Here is a 27169-nt window from a genome sequence, read left to right as displayed (position 1 = left end):
AATAAATATTTACATTTACTTATCACATATAAGTATTTAAATGAATAAATGTTTTTAAAATTTTAGTTTTGTTTTAGAGAAATAAAAAATAAGCAGAGTATATCATGTTCCAATGCTATGATAGCTCATGAGCACATCTATGTGTAAACATCTAGATGTTCCATGCCAGAATGTTCATTACAAAATCTTATTCTTATATCTTATTTGGAGTTATCCACAGAATATGCCAAAAAAAGATTCTGTCTCACCTACATGTTAGAGGTAAACTGCTTTATTTAAAAACATATTTCTATAAATCAGACACACAAGCTTATATGAGAAAAAATATAAATAAAGAACAAACTAAAAGAAAGAAAATAGGAAGTAGAGAGACAGATCATTCTCAAAGGGGAAGGGGATCAATAGATGGAGGGAGGGAGGGAGGGAAAGGGTAACAATGAAGAAAAGGAATTGGGACATGTTATGTAAATGTACCAACTTCTCACAAGGAATGTAAACGTTATGTACTACACATGTGTACTAATAAACTAAAAAGCATATCTCTAAACCTATGTTTATAAGAAAAGTCATTTACCTGCCACATTTATTAGTCTGGCCATTTTTTATCCAGGAGCGTAATTTCCTGCCTTCTTCACCAAGAGTTACTTGAAAGAGTGCACTAGTCCAGCAGTCACAGCACCCAGTTCACCCACTATGAACCTGCAAGAGCTCAGGAGAGTGTAGGACTGGGCAGGAGGCAGGTCAGACACTCCCTCCACCCAAGTCTGCAAGCTGACAGACTGAAGAGAGGAAATGATTAATGCTACAGAGTCTCCGGCCAACTCTGTCACTGCACTTTATAAAAACAAATAAATGAAAGCTTTTTAATTGGCTAGAACTGCTTAAATGACCTCAATAACATGACTGATTTATAACATCAGTGGACATTTTAATCTTTGGAAGCTTGAGTTATAGATAAGATTCCCTGTAAAGAGCAAATCCATTAATAGCTCATCACTGTAAGGTGGATTACTTTGGAAGTTACAAAGAAATATGGCAACTGTAAACAAGGTAGACAAATGCAACATACAGTTTTTATTAGCTAGAAAGATTTGATTTTCTTAAAATCTTTAATTTTATTTTCAAAAGTTTGAACTTTAAAAGTTTAAAAATTGCATGGTATCTCTCCTACTCTCTCGGTCTCTCTGTCTGTCTGTCTCTCTCCCTCTCTCTCTCTCTCTCTCGCCTGGCATGCCATGAGCAATTCTCCTCTGCCACGCCTCCTCTGCCATGTTGCCCTGCCTTGGAGCCAGTTGATTATGGACTGAAACCTCTACAAACTGTGAGCCAAAATAAACCTTTCCTCTTTTAAGTTGTGCCTGTCCTCCTCTAAATTGTGTTGTGTCTTAGCCATGAAGAAAGTAACTAAGATAGGGGACCCAAGAACATGAAATTGACTCAGATAGCAGAGTCTTCACCTTCAAAAACCTTTCACTTATCAGAAGCTCAGTTAACAGAGCTCAGTTAAGACACAAAAGAGAGAATGGACATTGACATGCTGGAAGAGATCAGAGCCTTCAAAGCCAGAGTGGTGGTTAGACATTTGGTCAAGGTAGATGAAGAAATAGAAAATATTTTAAAGTTCTAAACAAAGATAAATTACTCCTTAGGTTAGAAATTACAGCTAGTGGAGGATATGTGGTTTTTGTCAACCAACAGGGATTAACAGAGACATGGCACACCAGTTCCTTGGGTTCATTACCTCAAAGGGCACATACCAAAGCTGAGGCTTGTTATTTCATGTTACTATGTAATCTAGTCGGTTAGCCTTTGGGTTCTGGGGTCTGTTTGACCAGGTTCAGGTCCTACTAACCCATCTGGAATTGAGTGACAGTGGACAAGTTGCTTGAGTTTCTTTTTTCTCATCTGCAGTAGGAACACTAGTGCATGTAACATGCTCTGAAGATTTCTACTTTTGTCAGGTAGCCCAGATACACTAAAGGACTTCCTACAACAATACAACTAGACTGCAATGTGTAGAATATTTAGAGCACTGGTGGGCTTGCAGGAAATCTCTAAGGGATACAATGACCTGAAACAGGAAGAATGAGCAGTGAGAAAATGGGTAATTTGTGATTGTCATGAGGTGACACAGAGCCATGGGTTGAACTTACATGAAAATGAGACTTCTCCACTTGGGGCTGGATACAGGGAGGGAGAGATAAACCATGACACCTAGTTTAATCCAGGATCCTCCCCCACCCCAAAGTTTTAAAGAATTCATTTTAAAATTATAATTATTAATGCATATTACTTTGCATAGAATAATAGGTTTCACTCTGACATTTCCATACATGCATATAATTTTAAGCCAAGATCCTTAAAAGAATTAGGAGAGCACCAGGTTAGCATGAAAGCAGATGAAGAAGATTAGTCTGTGGGTCATAGATATCTGATCCCTGATATAAGAAAACAATAATTTTTAATATACATAAATGCTTCATGATTTATCGAATCCTTCCCATATCTCATGTAATTTGATCCTTATACAACACCTGTAAGGTAAGTAAAAAGCAGAATAGCCTTCATCCTATGGGATACAATGTGTCAGTAACGTGAGAAACAAACCAAAGGAGATTAGCCACAATGATAAAACTTGAGGATAGAAAGGTTGAAGAGAAGGTGAAAACTCTCTTTTGGGTGCCACACCACTAGCATCTATTGAACTGACCGTAAAATGAAATAAGCTAGCTGTGTCCTGTTTTGTTTGTTCCACGTATGTATGCCTTTACGTCGGAAGCCAAGACAGGCTGTGAATCAACATTCTGTTGACAGCCACCTTGATATGCTATTTCCCTGCTAGTAGCTGAGAAAATAGAAGATTTACATGTACCTAAACTCACAATCCATAAGTGTTTCCTCTTCACACTCTGTATGTGTAATCACGACTTTATTCATGTAGACAGGATTTGCACAGCATTTCAAATCTGGGCTGGAGTTCAGAAATTCCCTAATTCAACCTTTGCAATTTTAAGTGGTGTCTAATGAAGTTCAGAGGGGATAGGTCAAGTCATAAACAGTGATCATGTATCAGCTGTTGCATAGATAAGGCATCATAAATATTGCCGATATTTCTTTCAATTCATCATAATTCTATAAGCCATCTTATTTGTTTGCATTGGAAGACGCAGATAAATGCCAGTGTGGGAGAAAGGAGAAAAGTGGATACAGAGGATATTAACATCTTACTCACCGCATGAGACAAGGGTGGATGCATGCTACATCTGATTTAATCATCACAAGTCTGCCAGGAGCTCTGACGCTCATTTTGCAAAGAGAAGAAATGGAGATTAAACAACACATCCAAGGCCCTTGGAAGAGTCAGGGTTTGAATTCAGGCCTATATTGGCTTTATAGCAATTTTATTGCACTCATTGCTTCTAGAATAGGGAATTCTGTATTTTGGGAAAAACTGCAGAAAGGAAAGATGAGAAGAAATTAGTATAATCAATTATATTGTAAGACATTATAAGATAAAGTCTATCCATTGGTCTAATACACTGAAGCATTACTCTGCCTCCAAGGCTGGGTCATTTTTACCTATCTTTCCTTTCTACATTTTTTTTCAACTACAATCATAAAATGAAACAGATGTATTTCACCTTAACTGAAATCTATACTTATCAAACAAGTATATTTCACCCCTACCTCACCTGCACATTCTATTCCAAGTTTTCACCTATTAGAACTGTGCCAAAGAAATTAAAGATGTATTTCTTTGACTGTACAATGATGCAGCTATCATTGTTTGTTTATAATCTCTTTAAATGTTCAATCCATAGTTCAAGGACTGGGGATGTACACTGTATCCAAAGCACCAAATGTCAGTCCAAAGCTTTAAGAACCAGCTCTGGAAACTGAAATGTGCAAGGAAGGCCTATGTGGTAGGCCGATCTAAGTGGGAGTTCTTCAATTTAACTTTCATGTGAATTTACATTTATTAAAAGATAAGTTATAAAGTGTGCTAATTTGAAGCTGAAATATACATTACTAAAACTTAACAGTAACTGTACCAGTTGTTTAGAACTTGGATCAGTACAGTATATTTTCAGGAGTATTTTACTACTGAGATTGTTTGAAATTGGGTATGCTGGTAAAAAAATCAGATAACTTTTTGTCAGTTGTATAACTATTTCACAATTCTCTTTAGACCATTTGTCCTCCACCTTGTCAGCAGTGTCTGGGATAAACCATTCCCACCAACCTGCCCTTGGTATGCCACTACCCTGGAATCTTTATTTCGAAAGAAACCGTTGATGACTCTTCCTCCTGACATGCTCCATGACTTCATGTGCTCTGACATCCTCTTTGTACTCCACTGCCATTGGCTTTATTGTGTGTTGCCAGGATGATCATGGCAGGGTTTGCATGAATCATGCATAGGAGTGTAGAAAAGGGGCAGAAAAAGATACTTCATCAAAGGTAGTACTCAACATAGCTAATAATCACACAGTGACTACTTGAGAGGAAGAAGCTCTACTATTCCAGAATATTCTCCAATAATCCTCACTAGTCTGGGAAAAGCCCCAGATCCAAAATGGATAACACCAGAGAATCACACAAGGCATGATGCAATGCTTAAGGTGCTACATCCCTACTTTCTGATCAACACCAGCTTTACTTCCGTTAAACTCATTTGGACACCAGAGCTCCGTAAGCTATAAGATTGTTTCACTTTAGCCTTGGACACTCTGGCTCCAGATTTACCGCAATGGCATTGCTGGTCAAGATCCCACGTGAAGTCATCATTTGAAGTAAGGCCAAGCTATCATTCAACTCATTCATTAAAGAGGTTAATGACTTAACATTAATTGAGTTCTGTTTGCATGTAATTTTCAAAAGAGCCCTAGGAAATAGAGATTATTATTAGCCCCATTTTATAGATGAACAAACAAGGGCTTAGAGGAAATAAGAAACTTGCACATAGTCAAGGAAACACAGTAGGTGACAGAGCTGGAATGCCAAGATAGTTCTAATTCCTAAGCCTATTCTCTTAACCTATATAACATATTTCTGAAAAATAGAGAGGTTAGAAATCCTGTCTACAACAGGGAAACATCTGAAGTGATAAATTTAGTTTAATATTAAAGTACCCCTCCCAATATAGCTCCCACAGGTATATATTTGTCTTTTTGTAAAGCTTATGAAGACATTTTCACTCACAAACCCTATATGCCCTTGATAACATCATCCAGAGTCTAGGTCCACAGAAAAGAGGAAGATTATAACTAAATACACAACTACTAAAGATAAAGAGACATGATTCATAGCATGTCTCCAAAAATGTAAAGAATATTACATTCTTTGAAGTATGGAGGTTTTATGTTATTGTCTGATTAATACTAATAATTTCCTTATAAGCTGCCTTATTTGGGGATTTTTCTCTGGATTTTAGAAATTACCAGCAGTGTGAGAATTACCCATGTTTTCCTTTCCACCCAGATCCTAGTGTAGGTGATTACTATCCACAAGGTCAGAGTCCCTTGTCTAGGGAGAAGTTCAGTCTCTGCTGCTCACTTGTGTTCTGTTATGGGAATATCAGCAGAAGCACCTCCAGGGCTGAAATAGGACAATGTGGAAGTCAGTGTCTGACAGCTTCTCTTTAGTACCCAGTGGTCTCAACCCTTGGAAGCCCTGAAGGCATTTTTGTTTGCTTGTTTACAACTCTGTTGACAAGAATGGCTCTAAATACATTTCAGTGTAGTTCAACCTACATGTGATATTTACAGTTCTTTAAAAGCATACATAATTTTGTGTTTATAAGATTTGGTATAAGTGATACTCATTCTGCTTCTTTCTTGAAGGAACATGCTCATCACATTCTTTATCCTTTAGCAAACATAGGGATGATAGCACTGACACTGCCATTATCAACTTTGCGTCTCAGTTCTTCCACATATATGTTGATTCTTTAGCACATCTGTAAGACCAACGGAGCAGAAATTATCTTCTATATTTAATAGATGAGAAAATTAAGGTGTGTTTAGTAGAAATACTGAGCCTAGAACTGAAGTCCTTCTACTCAGTGGTATGCTGGTAAAACACTCCCTCTTACAAAAAGAAGCTCTATTTTATAGCATTTGCTGATTTTAAGGTGTAAATAATCTCACCACAGCTAACTGCAAGTTACCCACAGGATGTTACAAAATGAAGAGCTGGGAAGTGATGTCCAAGACTGGCTCTCTTAAGCCAGCATGCTGACTTGAACATGACAGGGGATTTCATGACTCCTAATTGGTGCTCTTTATATACCACCAAATCAGGTATTTATTGAAAACAAGTACCCAACTCAATGTTTTGGAAAGAAAGGTTTAAGACTGTAAGCCTGTATGATGTGGCCTTCCTGTATGAGAAATCAGCCCTAGGCATTACTTCTAGGCATTATACATTGACAGGCTTGAGTTCTGATAATCCCAGGCTACAACCAAAGGGAGCAGAGAAGCTGGACCTGCAGTGATCTTGGGATGTTCCTTCATAGTGGAATGAATCAGAGGTCAGCAACTCCTTATGTTCTGTGGGGAGCGGTGGTAGCTAAGGAGACTCCATTTTGAATCTTACCCTCCACTGCATGGAGACTATGTTATGAGGAACCGCGTCCTTACCTAAATTGGATGTTTACCTTCAGAGATTGCCCTGGAATGTGATGAACATTCTGTAGCCCCGAGAAACGGGAAGGCCCATGAGGGTGGGGAATTGCCAAGGGACTGGAAAGCAGGGAAGCAGGTGTCCCTGGATAAGGGTCATGATGTAACAACCAAACTCAGCTGTAACAACAAAATTCACCTGTAACAAACTCTCAGGTTCTATAAAAGGGAAGGGAAAAATAAACTCGTAGCTTGGTCTTGGGAGCCGTGACGACTCTGTCTTTTTTCTTTTGAAGTGTGTTTTTTCTTTCATCCTCACCCCTCCTCTCAGGTACTGTTCGACTAGTGACGGCGGGCCCCGTAAATGTTCCAATCTCACTGATACAGTATCTTCTAGCCAATCATCTCCAGGCATTTTCCATGCTTGTCTGACCATGCCCATTTTAGAGATAGGTAATGCTAACTCTAGGAAATTAAACGAAATGCTCAAAGTCACATAGTACATTAGAGACAGAGTTATGAAGTGTTTTGCAACTGCATCTTGATGCTCTGTCCACTGTCATGAATAACAAAGACTTCTGGAATATATGGTACAGGGTTCAGGATATCCACTGGTAGCATATAGGATATTACATGTGGGAATGTGGTGTACCAACAGCCATTCTGCTAGGTCTGTTTTTGCCATACTTTTCAGACTACGCCCCAGGAAGCCTCCAGGGGCCTAGGTGACTCAGTGACAAAGGGGAGACTGGGCCTGGGGGATAATACTCTTGGCTTCTCAGAGAATGTGAATTAAGACACCTTTGCGTTCGTCCGTTTTACATATTGGGCATCAAATTAAGGGGTCCTTTGAAGAAAGGGTTCTACGACTTTAAAAAAGTTGGAAAACTCTAGCAAAGACCAAGGTCTAGATTGTTAATTTTCAAACAAAGCTCCTTCATGTGAGATATTGGCTCTCATAAACTAAAGGGAGCCCTCTGACTGTTCTTTTCCCACGATCTGGAGAGATAATGATGTGCAAACACACTGAGAATAGAGAAGGTGTATGCAAACTGAAGTCAGCACAAGTCCTGTAATTCAGTCTGATTCGTTTGGAAAGGAAGTGGGTATTTCAATGCCGTGTACAGTAACCTTCCTTGTGAGTTTTCTGTCATATGACTTCCCAAAGAACCTGGACGCTTCAGATCCTCTGCTGACACCTTGAAGGCCAGCCGTGATTCCCAGTTGCCAGATCAAATGCACAAAGGTAATCATCACTTTATGAAAGGACACTGTCATAGGCCTTTAGGCTTCTGACAAGCCCTCTACAAAAACAGACAGGTCAGTCAGGAACATCAATAAACAGAACACCAGGTTTCCAGACCTACAAATGTGCAGAAACCTTACAGTGCATTTCAGATAGAAAACTGAAGAAACAATGAAAAAACGCCTTCTTAAGCAGCTAAACTAATTCAATTACTTCAAGTAGAAAAGAGAGACACAAGAGGATACAGTGAATCAAATCACATAGATTTAATTTGCACTGTACTGTATTAACTCGGGGCTACTCAGAGCAAAAGTTAAATACTAAATATTTCTGGAGCCAACATTAAGTTTATAAATGAAGACAGAATTATTCTCCAGCATATATTTTTAAGACAAATATTCATCCTGAAGCTACAATAGAAAAGCATGTAGGAAGAGAAGATATTGTACATATATATTGTTTGTTTCCATTATGTTTTCAAATATGTAAATGTTATATATGTATACATATATATGCATATATTATATATATGTTTGTTGATGTGTGTGCTTTTGTAATGATTTTAGAATTCTAAAATGTATAACTTTCTGTTGGACTAAAAAGACTTTAAGACTGATACAATTTAAAAGCAATTAAATCCTTTTAAAATTTTCACACCATATGAAATGGCTATAAATTAAAGTATTTGCTGTAAATTAAAAGGATCTGTAAAAGTTAGAATACTAGTATTTATTAGAAAAAATGATTCTTAATTTTTTTATTTTTCTACATTTTAATGAAATGAAATAAACACAAACAACAATAAAAAGTAAAGTTTTAGCTTATCCCTATTTTATTTTGTTCTGTTATTTGCACTAAGAGAAAATACTTGAATTATGTTGGTTTTAAATGACTGTAACACATTGAGGATAGCTGTTAGTATCTTAGTAAAATATCAGAACACAGGCAGAGATGTAAAATATTCCCCTCTATTACCCTCAAAGTTTAAATTTCACCCTACTTGCCAGGCATGTAAAAAGTTAATCTTTACCAAAGCTAATGCACTTAAAATAGTTAGTCTATTGTTCTCAACAAGTTATAAACTTGGATTATAAAACTGTTAAACACTAGAGATACAAAACTCAAATACACTAATTCTCTCACACACCTTTTTCCTCTGCATTATTCTTCTTTTATAAAGGCTCAGATTTTATGACTGAAGGATTTAAAAGAAAAGAAATGAAATGCAAACTTTAAAGAAAGCCAAGTGCTAAAGCTATATTTCAAAGTGGCACACACTATTTTATATAATAATTTTTCATTTAGTTGCTTTGTCATAATTAAGTACTTCTCATCTAAACATTTTATTAATGTAATACTTAGCTATACTGAAAGGAAGAAAGAAAAAAGAAGAGGAAAAAAAAGAAAGAAGACAAACTATCTCAGGGAACATAATGAAATGTCAGCTAAAGCTAAATTTTCCTAGTCTTTTCATGCAAATATGGATGGAAAATAACAAGAGTCTGGAAAATATTCTCAACATTATCAGGACTTTGAACTTTGGTATTTTTATCCTACTTTATAGACAGGCAATCTCAAGCCCCAGGGATGTGGAGGCTTTTTGGAATTTAAACTTGGGTCTTTTGATATCAGGTGCATTTCTCTTCCCATTTCTATAAAATTGAACAGATATCCTCATTTAAGTGAAAGTAAGGAGATAATTTACAGAAATGTAGACAAATTAGGAATGGCTAATTAGTATCACAAAAGAATCACTCCAGATTAAGTTAGCAACTCCCATAATTCATTTAAAGAGGTCTTAATGTATTCTCTACATTTTAGAAAACTTTCTCTAAGTATAAAGTAGCTTTGTAGGGCCTGGGATTTAGCTCAGTGGTTCTGGTGCCTGCTTGCAAGCACAAGGACCCGAGTTCAATCCCTGGTATGAAAAATAAATAAATAAATGAAGTAGCTTTGTAGATAGAGCCAAGCTTTGAGAGCTAGCATTTTTTTTGTGCTTAAATTGTAATATTACAGAAAAGGTTTTAATTATGTTTGAAAAGGATAAAACACCTGGAAAAATGTACAAAATTGTTTGAAGCAACAATTTCAAGACTTGGACAATAGAGGACATGACTGTGATCCTCAAGGGACGAAAACAAAGGAGATGGGTATAAAATATATCTAACATGGCTTGAGGTACTTTCAAATTACAAGAGAAGTGGACCCTAAACAGAGGGCAGGAGGTTGGAAGGAACATATCAGTACTTGGAGTGGCAAAGAGAGCAGGGATTTGTGGGTCCAGATATTGGAGAAGAAGCTGCATGAAGAATGAGCTGCAAAAACATGTATGGTGTTCCCTTGAGGCTGACCAAAAATTAAACAAGTATATACTACACCTATCCCAACAGCTATTCTGTGAACAGCATTTAATGGGTGCATCATGCCAGAAGATGTTGGAGTTTCAATCAGCCGGAGACAAGAGAGCATGCTGAACACTTCAAGATTAAACTGAGACTCCAAAAATGGAATGTCTTTTAAGGACTACATTACTCCTAGAGTAAAGACCACCCTAGATTTATTCTAATGAAGCCTAAACCCAGGACTTGACCACTTCCAGCTGATCTGTCAAAAAATTAAATTCACGGTAGAATAAAACTCATTACTCTTCAAAGGAAGATAATGACATCCAACATTTTAACATCGTCACATCTGCAATGTTTACCATAAAATAAAAAATTATGATATATGTGGTCTGGCTGATCTCTGAAGTTGACAGTTATTATTTCTGCCTGTTCATGTCTGCCTCTTACTTCTAAAAATATAAATTAAAAGCCAGAGAACCCTTCTTTTCTGCAGGGAATCCATTACATTTTATTCAGCCAGGGCCATCTATTCTCACTAACTGCCCAGCGACCAGAAAAAACAGTAAACCCTACTTCGTGGACACAGAGATGGACACATGGCCCATCTGAACCACTGACTCTCTTGTTTGGGATTTTATTTGTCCCATAAGAATGCTGTCATTCAAGCTTGTGTGATGTTACAGTGGAGTGCAGATGGTATCATGTGCACTACATGAAGTGCATCTGTTCAAGAGTTGGGAAAGTGCAGATGTGACTGTGACGGCATCTTTGTTCCTTTTATTTGCTCATGTCAAAAGGACTGTGCAAGCCTGGTATGGAGAGATTCAGAAGTGCTCTAGTTCTAAGTTATTAAGCAGCAACAAACCTGACAGTGCTTCAGATACTCAGTAGCATGCATGATACACTGTGACCAAATGTAATTTCCTGGTGAGAGAATCAACACTTGATAGCTGAAAATTGATAGTCCTGGCTCCTTGTTAAAAAGCTGTATTATCTTGGGCCAATCTGCCTCCTCCCAACAGACACTAAGAAAGGAGACCTTCTAGGACTCTTTCTAGCTACAAAATTCCATGAGTCTATGAAATAAGGGACTTTCTAACATCAGCTAGATAACAGGTTAATGTTAATTTATAAAAGTGACTTATTCAAGTTGACAAAGAGTATAAGATGAGAGATACAGGAATCCTGTGACAAAGCTTGAAAAAAAAAAGTTCATGTGGCCTCTCAATGCCCCAATTTGCTGATTCTTTGACCAATTTTTTTCCTGTTGTTTGCAAGGCTGAATTAAACCAAGTCTAGTAACATGGGTTCTAAAGAAACTCATTGTGAATAAGACAGAAACTGAACAGGGCCAGGGGATTACTATTTGCTCTCAGACAGGCTGTCTCTTACAGAGTTTAAACAAATTACTTTTCCTACTCTTTAATATGCAAAATTATTTGTGGTGATTTAGGATTGATGTTATTAATAAAAAAGAAAATTCTGTGCAAATATTTGGATAAATGAGTAAAACTGTATTGGTTCGCCACCTATGCAGTTGTTAGGATCACCAGAAATGTTTCAGCGAATAAGCGCACACTTTAGTTCTCAAGGTATCTCTTGATTTGTTTTAAGGAAAATATATGTTTAGTGGGAAAATCCTACTGTATTTGAAAAGAGTCTATCTACCCATCCGTTAGCCTTGTGAGAATGGAAAAACTAGTTATTATAAGTGAGAATCATATGTCATATGGGTAGGTTTTCAAGCTAGGAATATACTTTCTTTAATAGGTGCTATTCAAATTTTATATTTCCTCCAGAGTCAGTTTCATTAATTTGTCTTCCAAGATAATTCTTAGAAATTGTCAAATTTATTTCAAAAAGGATTTTTGTAATATGCTTTCTATATCCTTTTAAATTCTGTGGTGATGTCCTCTAAATTTTGATACTGTAATTTAAAAAATGTATAATTGATATTATGTAACAGAAAGAAAAGGTCTAAAGGAGTAGGGGAAGTGGGAGGGGTAGGGGAGAAGAAAGAAGGGAAAAGAAAAAATATGAGAAAAGGAAAAAGTGGAAACAAAGTCTTTGCAAATAGGGAGGGGTGGAGGGGGTGAAGGGAGGGCAGGGGAATGGGGAAAAAATAAGAACCAAGATATATCATGTAAAGGTACAAGATCCCAATGATGAATGTAACTGTATTTTATACCTAAAATGTACCAGTAAACTTAATGGAAAAAAAAAGAAGTGAGAAACATAAATATTGATGAAGACAAAACCAAGTGAAGCCAAGTAACATTGGGTATCTGTTTTCCAAGCTGATGTCCTTCCAGATTGGGTGTCCATGGGCCAGAACTTCTCCTGCACAGGAGGAAAGCAGGTGAAAAAGGCTTCAAGAAGACACAAAGGAGGCCTCACACACAGGAAACACATGAACTGAGAACTCTGAGCTCAAACAGTCATTAACAAATATGTGTAAGTTTTTCCCTATGCATAAATACTATTTTAGTAAACTCACTTCACTAATGTAAAATTGCCACATCAACAATTTATTTTCATTTGTCTTTTTGGTAAAAGATGATATTAGATAATAATCTAGAAAAGATACATACATTAAGAAGAAAATAAAATTTTTCAAAATTCTACAACACAAATATAACTAAGTCAACAATTAAGTACAAAAAGCCAAGAGAGACACCAGACTCAGGATTCTAGAAGTAGGAAGAGTTTTGAGCTATGATGGGATGTACTTGGGTGTTTCTTTATCATTTGTTTTGTTTGAGCCACTTTCCTCCTTTAGGAATGGAAGGTTCTAGAAATCCCTATTCAGCATGAGGATTCTGTGACAAGTCTGCATAATTCAGAAAGGTGACTCAGCAAGTAGACTTGATATCTCCACTCTGTCCCACAGAGCTGAGCATAGTCAATGAATGTTTCATAAATGTGATATAAACTTCTGAGCATCACCATATAAGAGTATGAGTGACAGTCAACTTGGACCCCACCTGAATCCTGCAACTCAGCAGTCTATGCAAAACTAATTTTTGTTCTTCTTAAACAATGTTATTTCCAGTGTTCCTCTTATCCTTTTAAAAAATTTAGTCACCACCATTATCTCAGTTTCACCGCCATTAAAGCTTAGGTCCACCTCTTACTCTCTCCTCTTCAGTCCTCCCTCCTTTAATGCAGCAAATTCTATCATTTTTTTTGATGTCCTGGCATTGGTCCCTTCCTTTACCTGCCCACCGCCTACCTTGACCCTAGTGAATATTCTTAAAACATTCTTATGACTCTCACCACCATTTCAGAAGAAGGAAAAGAACAAGTTTAAAACCTGATTGTCCTGGGAACACCAGATACATGTTCACCTACTAATGAACCTCCCTCGATTCCTTTATTGCCATGTTCATTTTCCCTGCATACCACTGCCATATACCTAAACATAAAGCTTCCAGTTAAGATGTTAAAGTCAAATCCAAGCTTCAGGCCACATTCAGAATCATTTCTAGATTCCTCCTCATTCAGGCCTGAATAATTTGACCTCTCCCCAACTCTCTCTATTTGCCTTCTGCTTCTCTTTTCTGTTTCTTAGCTATTTCAATGAAATTCTGATATTCAGTGCTATCTAAGTATACCAGGTATACTCCATCCACCAGTACTTTGTATCTTTCCTGCTCTTCTCCATCATAGAACTGCCACTCCCTTCAAGTTCATTTCATGTTATACACAGCCCTACATGCTTAACCATACCTTCCAAGAACATGTATTCTATTATTTTAGAGCCCAAAGTACATCATACCATTCTTTACTTTTGTATTTGTGTCCTAGCTAAACATAATAGTAAGAATAATTTGTACCTAGAAAGAACTATACAGTTCACAGAGCATTTTTCTAATAATTACCTAACTTGATCCTAAAGATCAGAAATGGTAGCAATTATTATTTTCCATTTTGCAAATAGGAGAATTAGATCCAGAGAGGCTACAAGAATATATTCAGTATCACATAGCCAAAATCCTCTTCTCCTATCTTAGAAAAATGAATAAAAATTCAAACATTAAACAAAATACACTAATAACAGTCAAACAAATGAAGAGATACAAGCTGATAAAACAATATTTGAAAGATGGTGGTCAGAGAAAAAAGCTGTATCAAAGTAATAGCCCAAAAGTAATTTCTCTAGATCTCCAAAGCAGTTCTAAGAAAGAAAAGCTCTTCTAAGAAGGTGAGTAACTTTGGGAGAAAACTTGCAAATGCCATACCATGCAGAGAGCAATCTCTGAGTGCTTAGTAGGCAGCATAGGCTGTCGTAATTTTCAGAGGTCCTGACTCCATCACCCCCACATGAACTCCTCTAAAGGTAGAATAACTCTTTGAGAGGTAATACTGCTGCAGGAGAAGTACAGATGACTGTCTTTACCTAAGACACAAGTTCCAACACTCTCTCTAAATCACAGAATAATCTAAACTCAACAGTCCTCACCAATGGTGAGATGGAAGATGACCCTGTCTTGGAAAAATAGATCCCGATATAAAATAATAAATAAAATTGGAGAACAAAGAGAATGGTCCAAATTAACCAACTATGACTCTCCCTAACTTTAGCTCAGTCATCTTCCCTCTTCTCAAGCAAAAGGAAAACCCTATCATGCCCAAGACTTAAACTTCAATTCTGGAAGACAAACAGGTCTCAGAGAATATGGGATGACAATCACTGAATATTCATAGATACAATATTTGGGAAAATAAATGGTCTAGCTAGTACTTTCCACATTACATGTGAAAAGACAAAAATAAATGGCATAGCAACTATGCAAGAATTAAAAATTAAAAACAGAAAAAGCATAACCAAGAGAGAGAAAAGTATCGAGTAAAGACTGATAAAAATGTCAAGAAACAAGAGAAAAAAGTCCACAAAAATACTTTGTATTGTTGGAAGATATGAAAAACAATGAGTATGATGAAAGAATAAAGTAGAGGATGAGATAAACAGATATAGAATAAGTAGAAAAGCGTGACCTCATAGCTTAAGATTCAAAATAAAGGCTGAAGCACCACTTCTGAAAAATTAAAAATGAGAACGGGTTGATATATCTTTTTTTTTTTTTTTTTGGTACGGGGAATCGAATTCGGGTCCTTGCGCTTGCCCAGCAGGCAGCGAAACCACTGAGCTAAATCCCCAGCCCTGGGTTGATATATCTTTTTAAATTCCTTTTTGGTATCTGGGGTATCTAGGGAGGGGTTGTATATTTTTGTCCTTTTCCTAGTTATGGTACTTAGGGTGGAATGTCAATTTGATTGGTTTTGAGATCCACCTGGGGAATTGTTGCAGCATACTAGGGGGTGTATCTAGGAGGGTCAAGAAGGTTCGCCTTGGGGGAGGTACTCTATTTGGTCCCCTTTCACTTCCTCTCTGTTACTGTTTCCTTGCTCTGCTTCCCAGCCACAAAGAACTAAGCAGCTTTGCTCCACCATGCCTTTTCACCATGATGTTTCTTGGAGCCAGCCCAAGATGAACTGAACGCTATTAAAATATGAGTCAAATTAAACCTCTTCCTTTAAATTGTGGATGTCAGGTATTGTGTTCAGCAATGGGAAAGCTGACCAATACAGAAAATTGGTACTAGAGGTTGTGTCCCTAGTGTCATTGTACCTGACCATGTGATTCAGAAGTCTTTGGAACTACAGTGGTACTTTGGTTCACAAACACTTTTGTTTGCAAACAGAAGCGTTTGGCAAAATTTTGTGTTTTTTTGCAAACTCTGCATAGGGTCACAAACTTGACTGTGGCCATCCTTCCCACACAAACACAAACTGTGACCATCTTTTCCAAAATCATAGAACAAATTAAGTTCGTGAACCAAGGTACCACTGTAGTTTGCAGAAGGAGTTTGGAAAAGTTTGAAGATGCAGGCTAAAGGAACCCTAGAATGCTATAAGTAAAGCATGATAGGTGATTCTGGTTGGAGCTCAGAAGACCAGAATGTTGACAGGAATATGGACAGTAAAGGCTAGACTCATGAGGTTTCAGATGAGAACAACGACTCCACTGGCAGTTGGACCAGAACTCATGTATACTACACTGTGGCAGAAAAGTTGTGTACATTTTGCACATGTCCTGAGACTTTGCCAGAGATGGAGATCAAGGTTAGTGGACTAATAAATCTGGTAGAGGAAATTTCAAAGCAGCCTAACATTCAGGCTGTGGTATGGGTATCACTGGCTACTTTTAGCCAGATTTACAGTGAGAATGGGGGACAAAAGGCAGAGCAAAAATGATATGAACAATTTAATTTCTGGCCTTGTAGGAACCACATGTAAAGTTGGGGCCAAACAAGATTTGTTTCCTAAAGAGATTAGTATCATCATCTTTAAAAAGAAACCAAACACTCTGTACAGAGACAAGAAGAAAGATGGCTTGATGGCATCTTAGAAATCAGCAAAATCGCACCCATTGCTGGGTCAAACCTTTCATTTGAGAAGAGATTCCCTTGGATCCCTGCTCAAGAAGGGCCTTTTAGATAACTGATTCCTTGGGATTCATTTCACCCTGCTCAGGCATTCAGGTACTCAGAGGCCACTATATCCATAGTCTATCATGGCAAGGCAACTGTTTCCACTGAGAGCAGATCTTGTCAATTTGATTGGTTTTATCAATCTATGTGATGCTGGTTTTACCAGCATGCAGAATGCAAGAGTTATAGGATAAGGGAGGTTTCCACCAAGATTCCAAAGGAAATCCAGAGAGGCCAGGCAGGGGGCTACTGAGAGGGCCACGTGTGAAAGCATGGGAATGGAGGCAAGGTGCAGTGGAGACCCCAAGAAGTTGGAGATCCAAGAATGTGAAACATTTGGTGAGGTAAGCTGCAGGCTCTGAGTGAAGCCAGCTCAAGAGAAAATCTTTGTGGGCTGCAACAGGCAAGGTCATGAGGTGGGGCTGCTCAGGTCCTTTGGAAGCCACATTTTACCACCATGAGGCTCACATGCTAGATATGGAGCTACATACAGGACTTAATGTTTTCCTTGCTGCGTTTTGGTCTTACTTTGGTCCAATTCTTTTCTATCCCTCTATTCCTCCCTTTTCGAATGGCAATGTTTGTCCTGTGCCATTGTTCCTTGGGATTATGGAACTTATTTTTGATATTTACAGAGGTTCACAGCTAAAAGCTTGCCTTGAATTTCAGAAGAAATTTGACTTGGACTTTTGAAAAATGCTGGGAGTTGAGATTTTGGGTAAGGATTGTTGTGATTTTGGTTGTATGCAGGATAGTTCTATCATTAGGCAGAATTATGACTGTATTTGTGGATTAAGGAGAAATGTTTGGGAATGAAATTGACAAAGGAGCCAGGAATGTGCTGTTTAGGGTGGAATGTCAACTCGACTGGCTTTGGGGTCCACGCAGGGGATTAGTGTAGCACACTAGTGGGTATGTCTGTGTGGATTACTGTTGTGGCCTTGACTACTATATCTGACCCCCTTTCCTCTTCTCTGGTGCTACTCTCCAGTTCTGCTTCCTGGCAGCCATGAACTAGGCAGTTTTGCTCCAACATGATCTTTCTGCCTTGGAGCCAGCCAAAGATGAACTGAATCCCTTGAAACACAAATCAAACTAAACTTCTCCTTTAAGTTGCACATGTTGGATGCTGTGTCCAGCAATAAGAAAACTAACAGACTCTTCAAAGGACTAAAATCCTTAACCAATAAAAATCTTTTATAAATAAGGAAAAAGATCATTAGAGAAATGGACAGGAATTTTGAAAAATATGGTCATGCTAAATAACAACTACAAATGGCCATGGACATACATTCACAGAATCATTTTAAAGAGAGGAAAATCACAAAAAGATTTAGTACCAGTCAGACTGGCAAAAGTCAACAAATATGTTGTTATTGGTGGAAGAGGGAACCAAACAATGTCATAAATTATCAGCAATAGCATAAATTATTATAACCTTGTTTGAAGGCATTTTGATAATATCTAATAAATATTACTAAATATTAAGTATACCAGTCTTTAACTCAGCAATTACACTGATGGGAGTTTATCACATAGATATGTTTGTCCAATTCTTAAAGTGAAAACATAAAGTACAAATATGTTAATTGCCTTTATTTGAAGTAGTAAACTACCTAGTCCCCCAAATTAAAAACAAACATACAAGCAAACTTTGTATGTTAACAATGAGGCAGTGGTTAACAGAACTGAATTACAGCACATTTGTACCATGAAATACGGTAAACTCATTAAAAGGAAACTGAAATAGGAAGAAGAGACTTTTCAAAACATACTGTTGAGAGAAAAATGCAAGATCAGTATAATGAATGTAGGCGAAGTCCTTATATATTAAAAAACAGAGAAACAAAGAAACAATATTTGTTAACATTAACATTTATGTCCAATCATTAGTAAAGTATGTGGGATTTATTTTCAAAAGACTGTGATATGAACTCATTTCAATTCAATCAATACTTATGCAAGCTGTCATTTTCCTCTTGTGCATCTGCAACAGTCTGGTATCTGAATTCCAATCTACTCAGTCTAAGCTCTAGCCACTCTGAGTGCTCTGTGTACCTTTAGTTGCTTGAACGAACTATGGTCCTCTTGGCATAGAGTCTCTTTCACATAATCTTGATTCTTTTGGAGCACTGTCCTCGAGTCTAACTCAGTTTTTGTTTTTCCCATTCTTTCTTTAGATTTCAGTATAGTCAGCCCTTCCTCACAGAAACTCACATATGCGTTTTTGCTGCACTTAGTTTAAAACTGTACATGAACCTGTTTGTGATTAATGCCTACTTCCCTCTGCTAAACTACAAGCTCTAGAAATGTTGATCAACAGAGCACCTGTATCAGGAGCCAAACAAACAATCTTAATCCCTCTCCACCTATCTACCTATCATCTGCTTGTCTATCCATTATGTATCCATCTACCCATCTAACATGTAGTTGCATTAAAATTACTTGGAAGAAACAATTAACCTTGGTTAATATCTAGGGAATGGAACTGAGAAAAAGAACAAAAGTGAGTGAATTATTAAATGTGTATTTATTTGCATAAGTGCTTGGTGCACTGAATATACAGTGGGCCGGGGATTTAGCTCAGTGGTGCCACACCTGCCTCACAAGTGTAAGGTCCTGAGTTTGATCCCCCGTACTGGAAAAAAAACCAAGAAAAAATAGTTTATAATGCCCTATTAATGACACAATTATATATATTATTTTTCTATCTACAAAGGTAATTAATAATATCTTAATGTCCTGTCCCTAGGACTATAATCATATCTTTGAATGACCTACATTCTAAAATAATTCACTTTTCTTGTCAACTCAATTCAGTTCTAGTTCAAATATAGGTAAATACAGTTTTCCATAAGGATTCTTCTCTGTGTTTGTATGCTCATGTGAAGACATCTCTTTTTTTCTCATTAAAGGTGTTAGAAAATTCCCCCAGGAAGTTCAATCACATTGTCATAGTCTTTTCATAGAAAGGAACAATGTGTAGGAAACAGACTCTCTTGATTTTGATTAATGAACAAAGAAGCCTCTTTAACCTAATTCACCTTAGATTACCTTCCTCTGATGATTCTACTAGCTCCTATAACAATTTAAGAAGGAAAATTCTCAATAATTAAGGAAGGATTCTTGAAATTAATAACTTAAAACATCTTTTTTTGTTATCTATTTCTATTTAATCTGTTGACTAGTCCCTTTTGGAAGGCCAGTTAGTCTGAAGAATTATCTCAGCAGCAATACAGATCATGCCAGGTCTTTGCACCTTTATATATGGCCACTAGATCTGGTTGAAGACATGGGTTTCAGACATCTACTTTTAGTTTCTAAACTGGAGAAAGCATGGACTTAACAAAAAACAGAAGAGCTCTATGAGAACCCTATAAAGTAGAAAAAAAATCAAGAATTTTTTTCATGTTGGTTTAGATTTTTCCAAACTGTTATATACAGGATGATAATGTCTGGCTATCTATCAAATTATGTATTCTTATGTGTTTCATACTTTCACAACTTTAAGAATCTTTGGAAATGGATAAGCCATGATGATTTTAAGGAATCATTCATGTATACAGCAAAAGAATCTCATTCAAGTAATACTGCCCAAGATAATACCTGGGAGTGGGGAAATGATGGAGATAGAGAAATTTAGTAGGGATTTGATTCTGTGAAAATCTCTGACCTCTTCTAGAGGACAGAAATACATAAAATCATTCACCTTTAGTATAATTTCCACTTTGGTGTAATTCAACCTTAGTATAATTAGAATGCGTCACTTCTTATTGCAAAAATCCGGGGATTAGTCACTCGACAAGAAAGAGTTACTCTTCTACAAGTGATCTCTGGAAAGAAGTCAAGAGTATTTCCTTGAACTGTAGCACACTACAATAAGTGGATTTTGGAATTTATTGATATTGAAGCATTGTGCTTAAAATCCCTGAACAGGGGCCGGGGATTTAGCTCAGTGGTGCTGCCGCCTACCTCACAAGCACAAGGTCCCAAATTTGATCCCCGGTACCAAAAAAAAGAAAAAAGAATAAGAGAAAATCTGAGAACAACGTCACAGCAGTCAGAATATGGGTTACCTTTTGGGAGAGATGGAGTGTGCAGAGGCAGGAGGTAGGGAGCCTTCTGGGTGTTGGAAATGTTCTAAATTTGTTCTGGCTGTTGGCTCCCTGGTGATCTGCATGTGTAAAAACTTATTGAGTCAAATATTTATGATTTGTGCACTGTAGGATTGCAATACTTCAATTAAAATTTTTAAGATTTAAGTAAAGGAATTGTTGTTTTCTGGAAGGCTAGGGAACTTTTTAATAAGAAAAATTGTGCAAACTTGATTATCATTTCCAAAGTCTAATAAGAATTTTATGGTCTAATAAGAATTCTATTACAAATGATGTTTTGCAAATGTCATAAATATGGAGTCCTATTAATAACTTTAGGAGAATGAGAATGTAATTTGAAATCTCAGTTTTTATTAATGATCAGAAAACAGCTGTTCACTGCCCTGCTTCTTGAGAGAATAAACTACTTTGAAAACTTCCACAATGGAAAATTCTTTCCAACCTTGGCTTTGAGACTCCCCATTTATATCTAGAGAAGCATCCAAATTATTAAAGCTGTCCCAGAGAAAAATTACATGCACTACAGTTCACACATACACATAACATTTGTGCATGCTGGAGGAGCAGAGAGGCGCTAGATGTGTTGTCATAGTCTCTACGTGATAAAAAATTGCTTCCTCCTTTTTCATGCAGCAAAATTTGCCTTTAATTCTTTCAGAGTTTGGACTATATATTGTAAACCTCAATCCTGCAATTATATTGTCATCATAATAAATAGCATCAGATGATGGTTTAATGGAGAAAATGTATTTAAAAATATAGCCAAGACATCACTGAGACAAGTGGAACTACCTGAGATCCCTGTCAGTGGGAAGGCAGGGCTGCATTTCCAGATGAAAATGGCCTATGAAGCCTCTAGAAAATTTCCAGATAAATCATCATGCATTAGTCTTGCCCTTCTCCTGAAATACCTTACCTAATCCTATCAAGTCTTACCCTAACTTAAAAGTAAACAGACCACTTTTCACAGTCTGTAGCCACAGTTGCAGGTCATTTCATATGAGATGTTATGATACACAATGTGAGTTTTAAAAGTCATCTTCCCTTACCTCCATTTAAATGTGTACTTCATACTTATGGCTATTATTCAATAATTTCAAGTCCACCTCGAGCAACCTCCAGTACCTGTTTAAACTTTTAGGTAGAAGGTTCCCCAGTCTATTTAGACACAGCCTCTCTCAGAGACCCTTACCTCTGTTTTCAGTCTGAAACTAAGCTCATGTTCTCTTCCACAGCACAGCTTTATCTTCATCCCATGTTCTCAATATCACAAACTCAAAACTGGAGCCAAGGCCATGACCAAATTATATCTTTTTCACAGCTAGTAAATCTCTTCCTTCCTTTTCTCCCTTCTTGTCCTTTCCTTGTCCTGCTTAGACTGTGCCTAGAAGATAATCAGGGTCTTCCTCCTCACTGCCTGCACATAGTCTCTTCCTTTCTCTCTTCACCATCACAGCTAGAACTACTATTTCACAATACATATATCACTACTTCCTTGCTCATAACCTTCTCTAGCTCCTAATTTCACATGGAATAAAACCCCAACTCTCTAGCTTGATATTTAAGGTCATCTATAAGGAGACTACAGTTAAAATTTCCAAACTGATTTTCAAACTATGCGGCTAACACTGAATTTAACATTTTTGTCATTTATCCTGTGTTTTCCCCAAACTCATATATCATCATACTTTTGCAAAAACTATTCCCTTCAGTTCGAATGCTCTTCTCTCCCATGTAAATTTCGAGATCAGTTTCAAGCAAGAAACAGCATAGTTTTGTGATAAGACACCAGACTTTAGCTTCAGACAACCTAGGTTCAACTCCAAGTCTACCACTTTGTCATCAAGTCTTAGGCAAATTGCTTAACATTCCTGAGAGGCCCAGCTTCCTGACATCTGCACAAAGAGGAGAATAGCAGTGTCTATATGGCAAAGTTCTGAAGAGGATGAAATGAGTTAAAGCATAAAAAGCACTTCACAGAGTCCTTGGTGCTTACCTAACATTCATACTGGTGATTACTGCCACTGGCGGCATCATGATCATGATCATGATCATCATCATCATCATCATTATCTACTTCAAGAAGATTTTTCTGCTCCATCAGTTGGAATTAATGACTTACTTCTTTATCCTCTAATAGCATTATGTCTATGACCTTATGGATACTATTTTTCATAATCTGACACATGTGATAATTAATGACTGTCTTACTTCAGAGGGAGGAATATATCCCATAAACAGTTATGAGCAGAAAACCATATATATATATATATATATTTAGTACTGAGGATCAAACTCAGGCCCTTGTGCTCACAAATCAGGTGGCAGAAAACCATATTTTAAGTATTAATAATATGTACCACGTTGTAGACTGTCTCTTAACTCTGTTGGTGGTTTCTCTTGCAGTGCAGGAGCTTTTAATAAGATGAGATCCCAGATGTTGATTCTTTGTGCTACTGAGGTTTTGTTCATAAAGTCTTTTCCTATGCCAATGTCTTCAAGAGTTCTACCTAACTTATCTTCCAGCAAGTTTAGTGTTTCTGTTTTAATATTTAGATCTTTAATCCTCTTTGATCTTAGTTTAGTGCATGGTGATAGATATGGGTCTAGTTTTAATCTCTGACAGGTTGAAATCCAGTTTTTCCAACACTATTTGTTAAAGAGACTATCTTTCCTCCAGTGAGGATGGTTGGCTCCTTTGTCAGATAAGGTAGCTGAGTATGTCTGGAGTTGTTTCTGTATCTTCTAGTCTATTCCACTCATCCTCAGGTCTGTTTCTTTGCCAGTATCATGCTGTTTTTATCACAGTGGCTTTGTAGTATAGTTTCAAGTTGGGGATTGTGATACCCCTGCCATGTCTCTGTTGCCTAGAATTGTTTTTGCTATTCTAGGTCTATTCTGGTTCCAAATGAATTTTTGGATTGTTTTCTCTAGCTCTGTGAAACATGTTACTGGGATTTCAATCGGTATTGCATTAAAACTATATAGCACTTTTGGAAGTATGGCCATTTTCACTACATTGGTTCTTCCTACCCAGGAACAAGGGATGTCTTTCCATTTTCTTATATCCTCTTCAATCTCTTTACCTCAGACAAAGGACTACTATCTAGAATATACGCAGAACTTTAAAAAATCAGACCCCCCCAAATTTAAAGAGCCAATTCAAAAATAGGGATTTTAAATGAACAGACATTTCTCAGACAAAGAAGTAAAAGCAGAAAATAAACATATGAAAAAATGCTCAACATCACTGTCATTCGAGAGATGGAGATGAAAACAACCCTGAGATTCCACCTCACCCCAGAAAGAATGGCTGCTATCAAGAAGTCAACCAATAACAAATGTTGGCAGGGTTGTGGGGAGAAAGGAACCCTTCTCCATTGTTGGTGGGAGTGCAGACTGGTGCAACCACTGTGGAAATCAGTATGGAGATACCTCAAAGAACTAGGACTAGAGGTCCTATTTGACCCAGCTATTCCCCTGCTAGGTATCTTCCCAAAAGATTTAAAAGAATCATACCACAGCAATATATGCTCATCCATGTTTATAGAAGCACAATTTGTAATAGCTAAAGTGTGGAAACAGCCCAAGTGCCCATCAACTGAAAACTGGATAAAGAAGATGTGGGGATTTTTTATAAAATGGAGTACTACTCAGCCATAAAGAAGGAGAAACTAGAGACATTTGTAGCTAAATGGATGCACATTGAGGCCATACTCTTAAGTGAAATAAATAGGACACACATGTGTAAATACTGAATAGTTTCTCTGATGTGAGAAACTGAAAGTGTAAATAAGGATTAAAATAAATAATTGATAATGTGAAATAGGAAGAAAAGGAGCAAAGGGGTAGGGGAAATGGGAGGGGTAGGGGAAAGGAAAGAAGGGAAGGAAAAATTATGAGAAAGGGAAAAATGGAAACAAAGTCTTTGTAAATAGGGAAGAGTGGAGGGGTTGAAGGGAAGGCAGGGAATAGGGAAAAAATAAGAACCAAGATTCATCATGTAAAGATCCAAGTTCCTAATGATAAATGTAAATGTATTATATAATTAAAATGTACCAATAAAAGAATTTAAGGAAAAAAAGATACATCATATAAAGGTACAAGATCCCAATGATGAATATAACTATACTGTATACCTAAAATGTACCAATAAAGTTAATGGAAAAAAAAAATATGTACCAAATGCTTGGTATCTTTTTCCTCAGAATACTATTATTCACTCATGTCTTCCAAATCTACATTCATTTAGGTCTGCAACTTGGATTGCATATTTGAGTTCTTTCTTATTTCCTTACTAGTACTGACTAAATCTTGCAGTCTGCTTCTTTAATACATTTTATAACCTGACCCTCTATGTTTCAATTAGCATTGATTTGGTGAACTGTTGTTCATCAAGAATATTACAATTATTTTTAACTAGAGACTTAATCCAAATGGCCTCTCAAAATAACCCGTGATCATTCTCGAGAGCACTTACCACAAATTGTCTCCTTATCCATCTATATCACCAATGAAAAACCAAGCTTCCTGCTTACAGGGATAATTTTTTTGTTGTTAAAAGTGGGTATCTCAGGGCCTGTTACCTGGGAAGTTATCAAAAAACACATGTTGGAAACATGAGTGCATTACACTATTTCATTCTAATTTCATGCACTTAGATTGAATCTTCATCCTTATGAATGCCCAAAATATAGACTGTAGGCCACACTAGGGTTAGATCAGTGGGTTTAGAAATTCTGTTACAGTAGTTTACATGGGAAGCACACAGGCCAGCAATAAGTAGGGAAGGAGATAGGCCCAGAAACAGGATGGGACTAAGAAAAACAGGTATCATGTCAAATCAGACTGAAGATGATTGTGACTTAGTCCTTGTTTACAGTGGCAAGAAGAGTTCATGTGCCACCCAGGTCCCCATTCTGGAAGGAAGGACTGACTTCCCAGCCTTGGGAGTAAGGTTGGTCCTGGTAGATATCCTGAAGAGAGTCTCATCATGCAGTCATGGCCCTTTTCAAGAAAAGCCACGTCCAGTGATTAGTTCATGCTAGAGTTTAAAGGCCTACTCCCCAACACAACTTGGAGCAACTCTGAAGGGCCACCTCAGCTGTGAAAGCTGGCAGAGATTGAGATTCCATCAGAGCCCAACTTCTCTCTCTATTCAGATCTGCTTCCTTCCCTTTCTACTAGGCATGTTAACACTCAGGGATACTCTCAAGCAAACCTTTTGCTGACTAAACTTTGCCTCTGTCTGTTTCTGAGAGAACCTAATTATAGAAACCAACAATATTAAGATGGAATGGAACTTCATGATAGCACATACCACAACCAGAGTTGGTCTATGGATGAGGAAATGGTTTTGCATGGACCTCTCAAGGGTATATCTTGAGAACTAGTTGTCAACATAAAAAAACTTTTTTTGAAAAAGCAAAAGCTCTGGTAACAATTGGCTGATGTTTGTACATGGCACCAGAGAACTGGAGTTGAGGAGCTATGGTCCATTTTAATGGTTTCCACATTGGTTCCCTCACTTTGCTCAAAGCTAAAGTCCCTACAAATCTCCATTCATTTCTTTACACCCTTATCCCTGAGGGGATTTGAGTTGATGGGTCAAGACTGAGTCTAGGATTCCAGTTGCTAACCTCAAGGCAGTCTGTTTCCTTGATCAGCCTAGTGCTTCCCTCCATAACACCTCCCATCTGACTTTCCCACAAATATAAGCCTCTCTGTGGGTTCACTCTTCTTAGTAGCTCTCCTCCAGCAGATGCCTAGGTTGGTGAATCCAGACATTATTCAAACATGCTTGCTAAGCGAACAAAATTGAAACAGAAGATCCCCTTCATCACTTTGTGATGCCATGGGCAGTGTCTATTCATCTAAAATATTTTGAAAAGGACTCACTGTAACTTTTTGGATATAGGAATATGTTTTCCTGACACACAAAACCTGGGCTGTCCTTTCCAGAAAACATGATCGGCCATGTGTTTTAAGGGCTTAAGGGTAAATACAGGTTATTGAAGTGGTTTAAAACACAGATGCAGTATGTATCCCGTAGCACAGATCTCATTGACCTGACTGAAGTCCCCAAGAACAAACCTTGGGAGAACTTAGCAACACAGACCAGGTCTTGGCTGTGTTGCCCATGTGCAGATAAATGGCTTCAGTTAATTGCTGTCCTTAGGTAGTCAGTCAAAACGTAAAACTGAGACTATAAAAGGGCAAGTGCTCCCACAGATGAGAAATTATAAAGTATTGTTAGAATAATATGTGACTGCTGACATTTCACCTTTTATTATTATAGCAATCCTTTAAGAAAGAAATGTAGTTAAAGGTGTCAGAATTTAATTTT

General features: G+C 37.3%; 1 protein-coding gene across 37 annotated transcripts in view; it reads right to left on the bottom strand.

Moving 5' to 3' along the window:
* The window catches only part of Thrb (thyroid hormone receptor beta), a 384335-nt gene that overhangs the window by 259662 nt on the left and 97504 nt on the right, over positions 1 to 27169 (bottom strand). For 3 of the 37 annotated variants that reach the window (XM_087181458.1, XM_087181459.1, XM_021238679.2), the window contains exon 1: positions 3233 to 5931. The exons of 29 other annotated variants lie outside the window; for them this stretch is intronic. The gene's annotated coding sequence lies outside the window, so the exon portion shown is untranslated. Of the gene's footprint in view, positions 1 to 574; positions 3203 to 3232; positions 8289 to 27169 lie in introns of those variants that run through there. 5 more of the 37 variants (XM_004857777.4, XM_087181467.1, XM_087181449.1 and 2 more) reach the window with 4 other exon arrangements.

This window comes from Heterocephalus glaber, unplaced genomic scaffold (genome assembly GCF_053883595.1).
Source record: "Heterocephalus glaber isolate CG9 unplaced genomic scaffold, H.glaber_assembly_v1.0 deba00001472, whole genome shotgun sequence".
NCBI classification, from domain to species: Eukaryota; Metazoa; Chordata; class Mammalia; order Rodentia; family Bathyergidae; genus Heterocephalus; species Heterocephalus glaber.
This window is presented reverse-complemented; position numbering and strand designations above follow the sequence as displayed.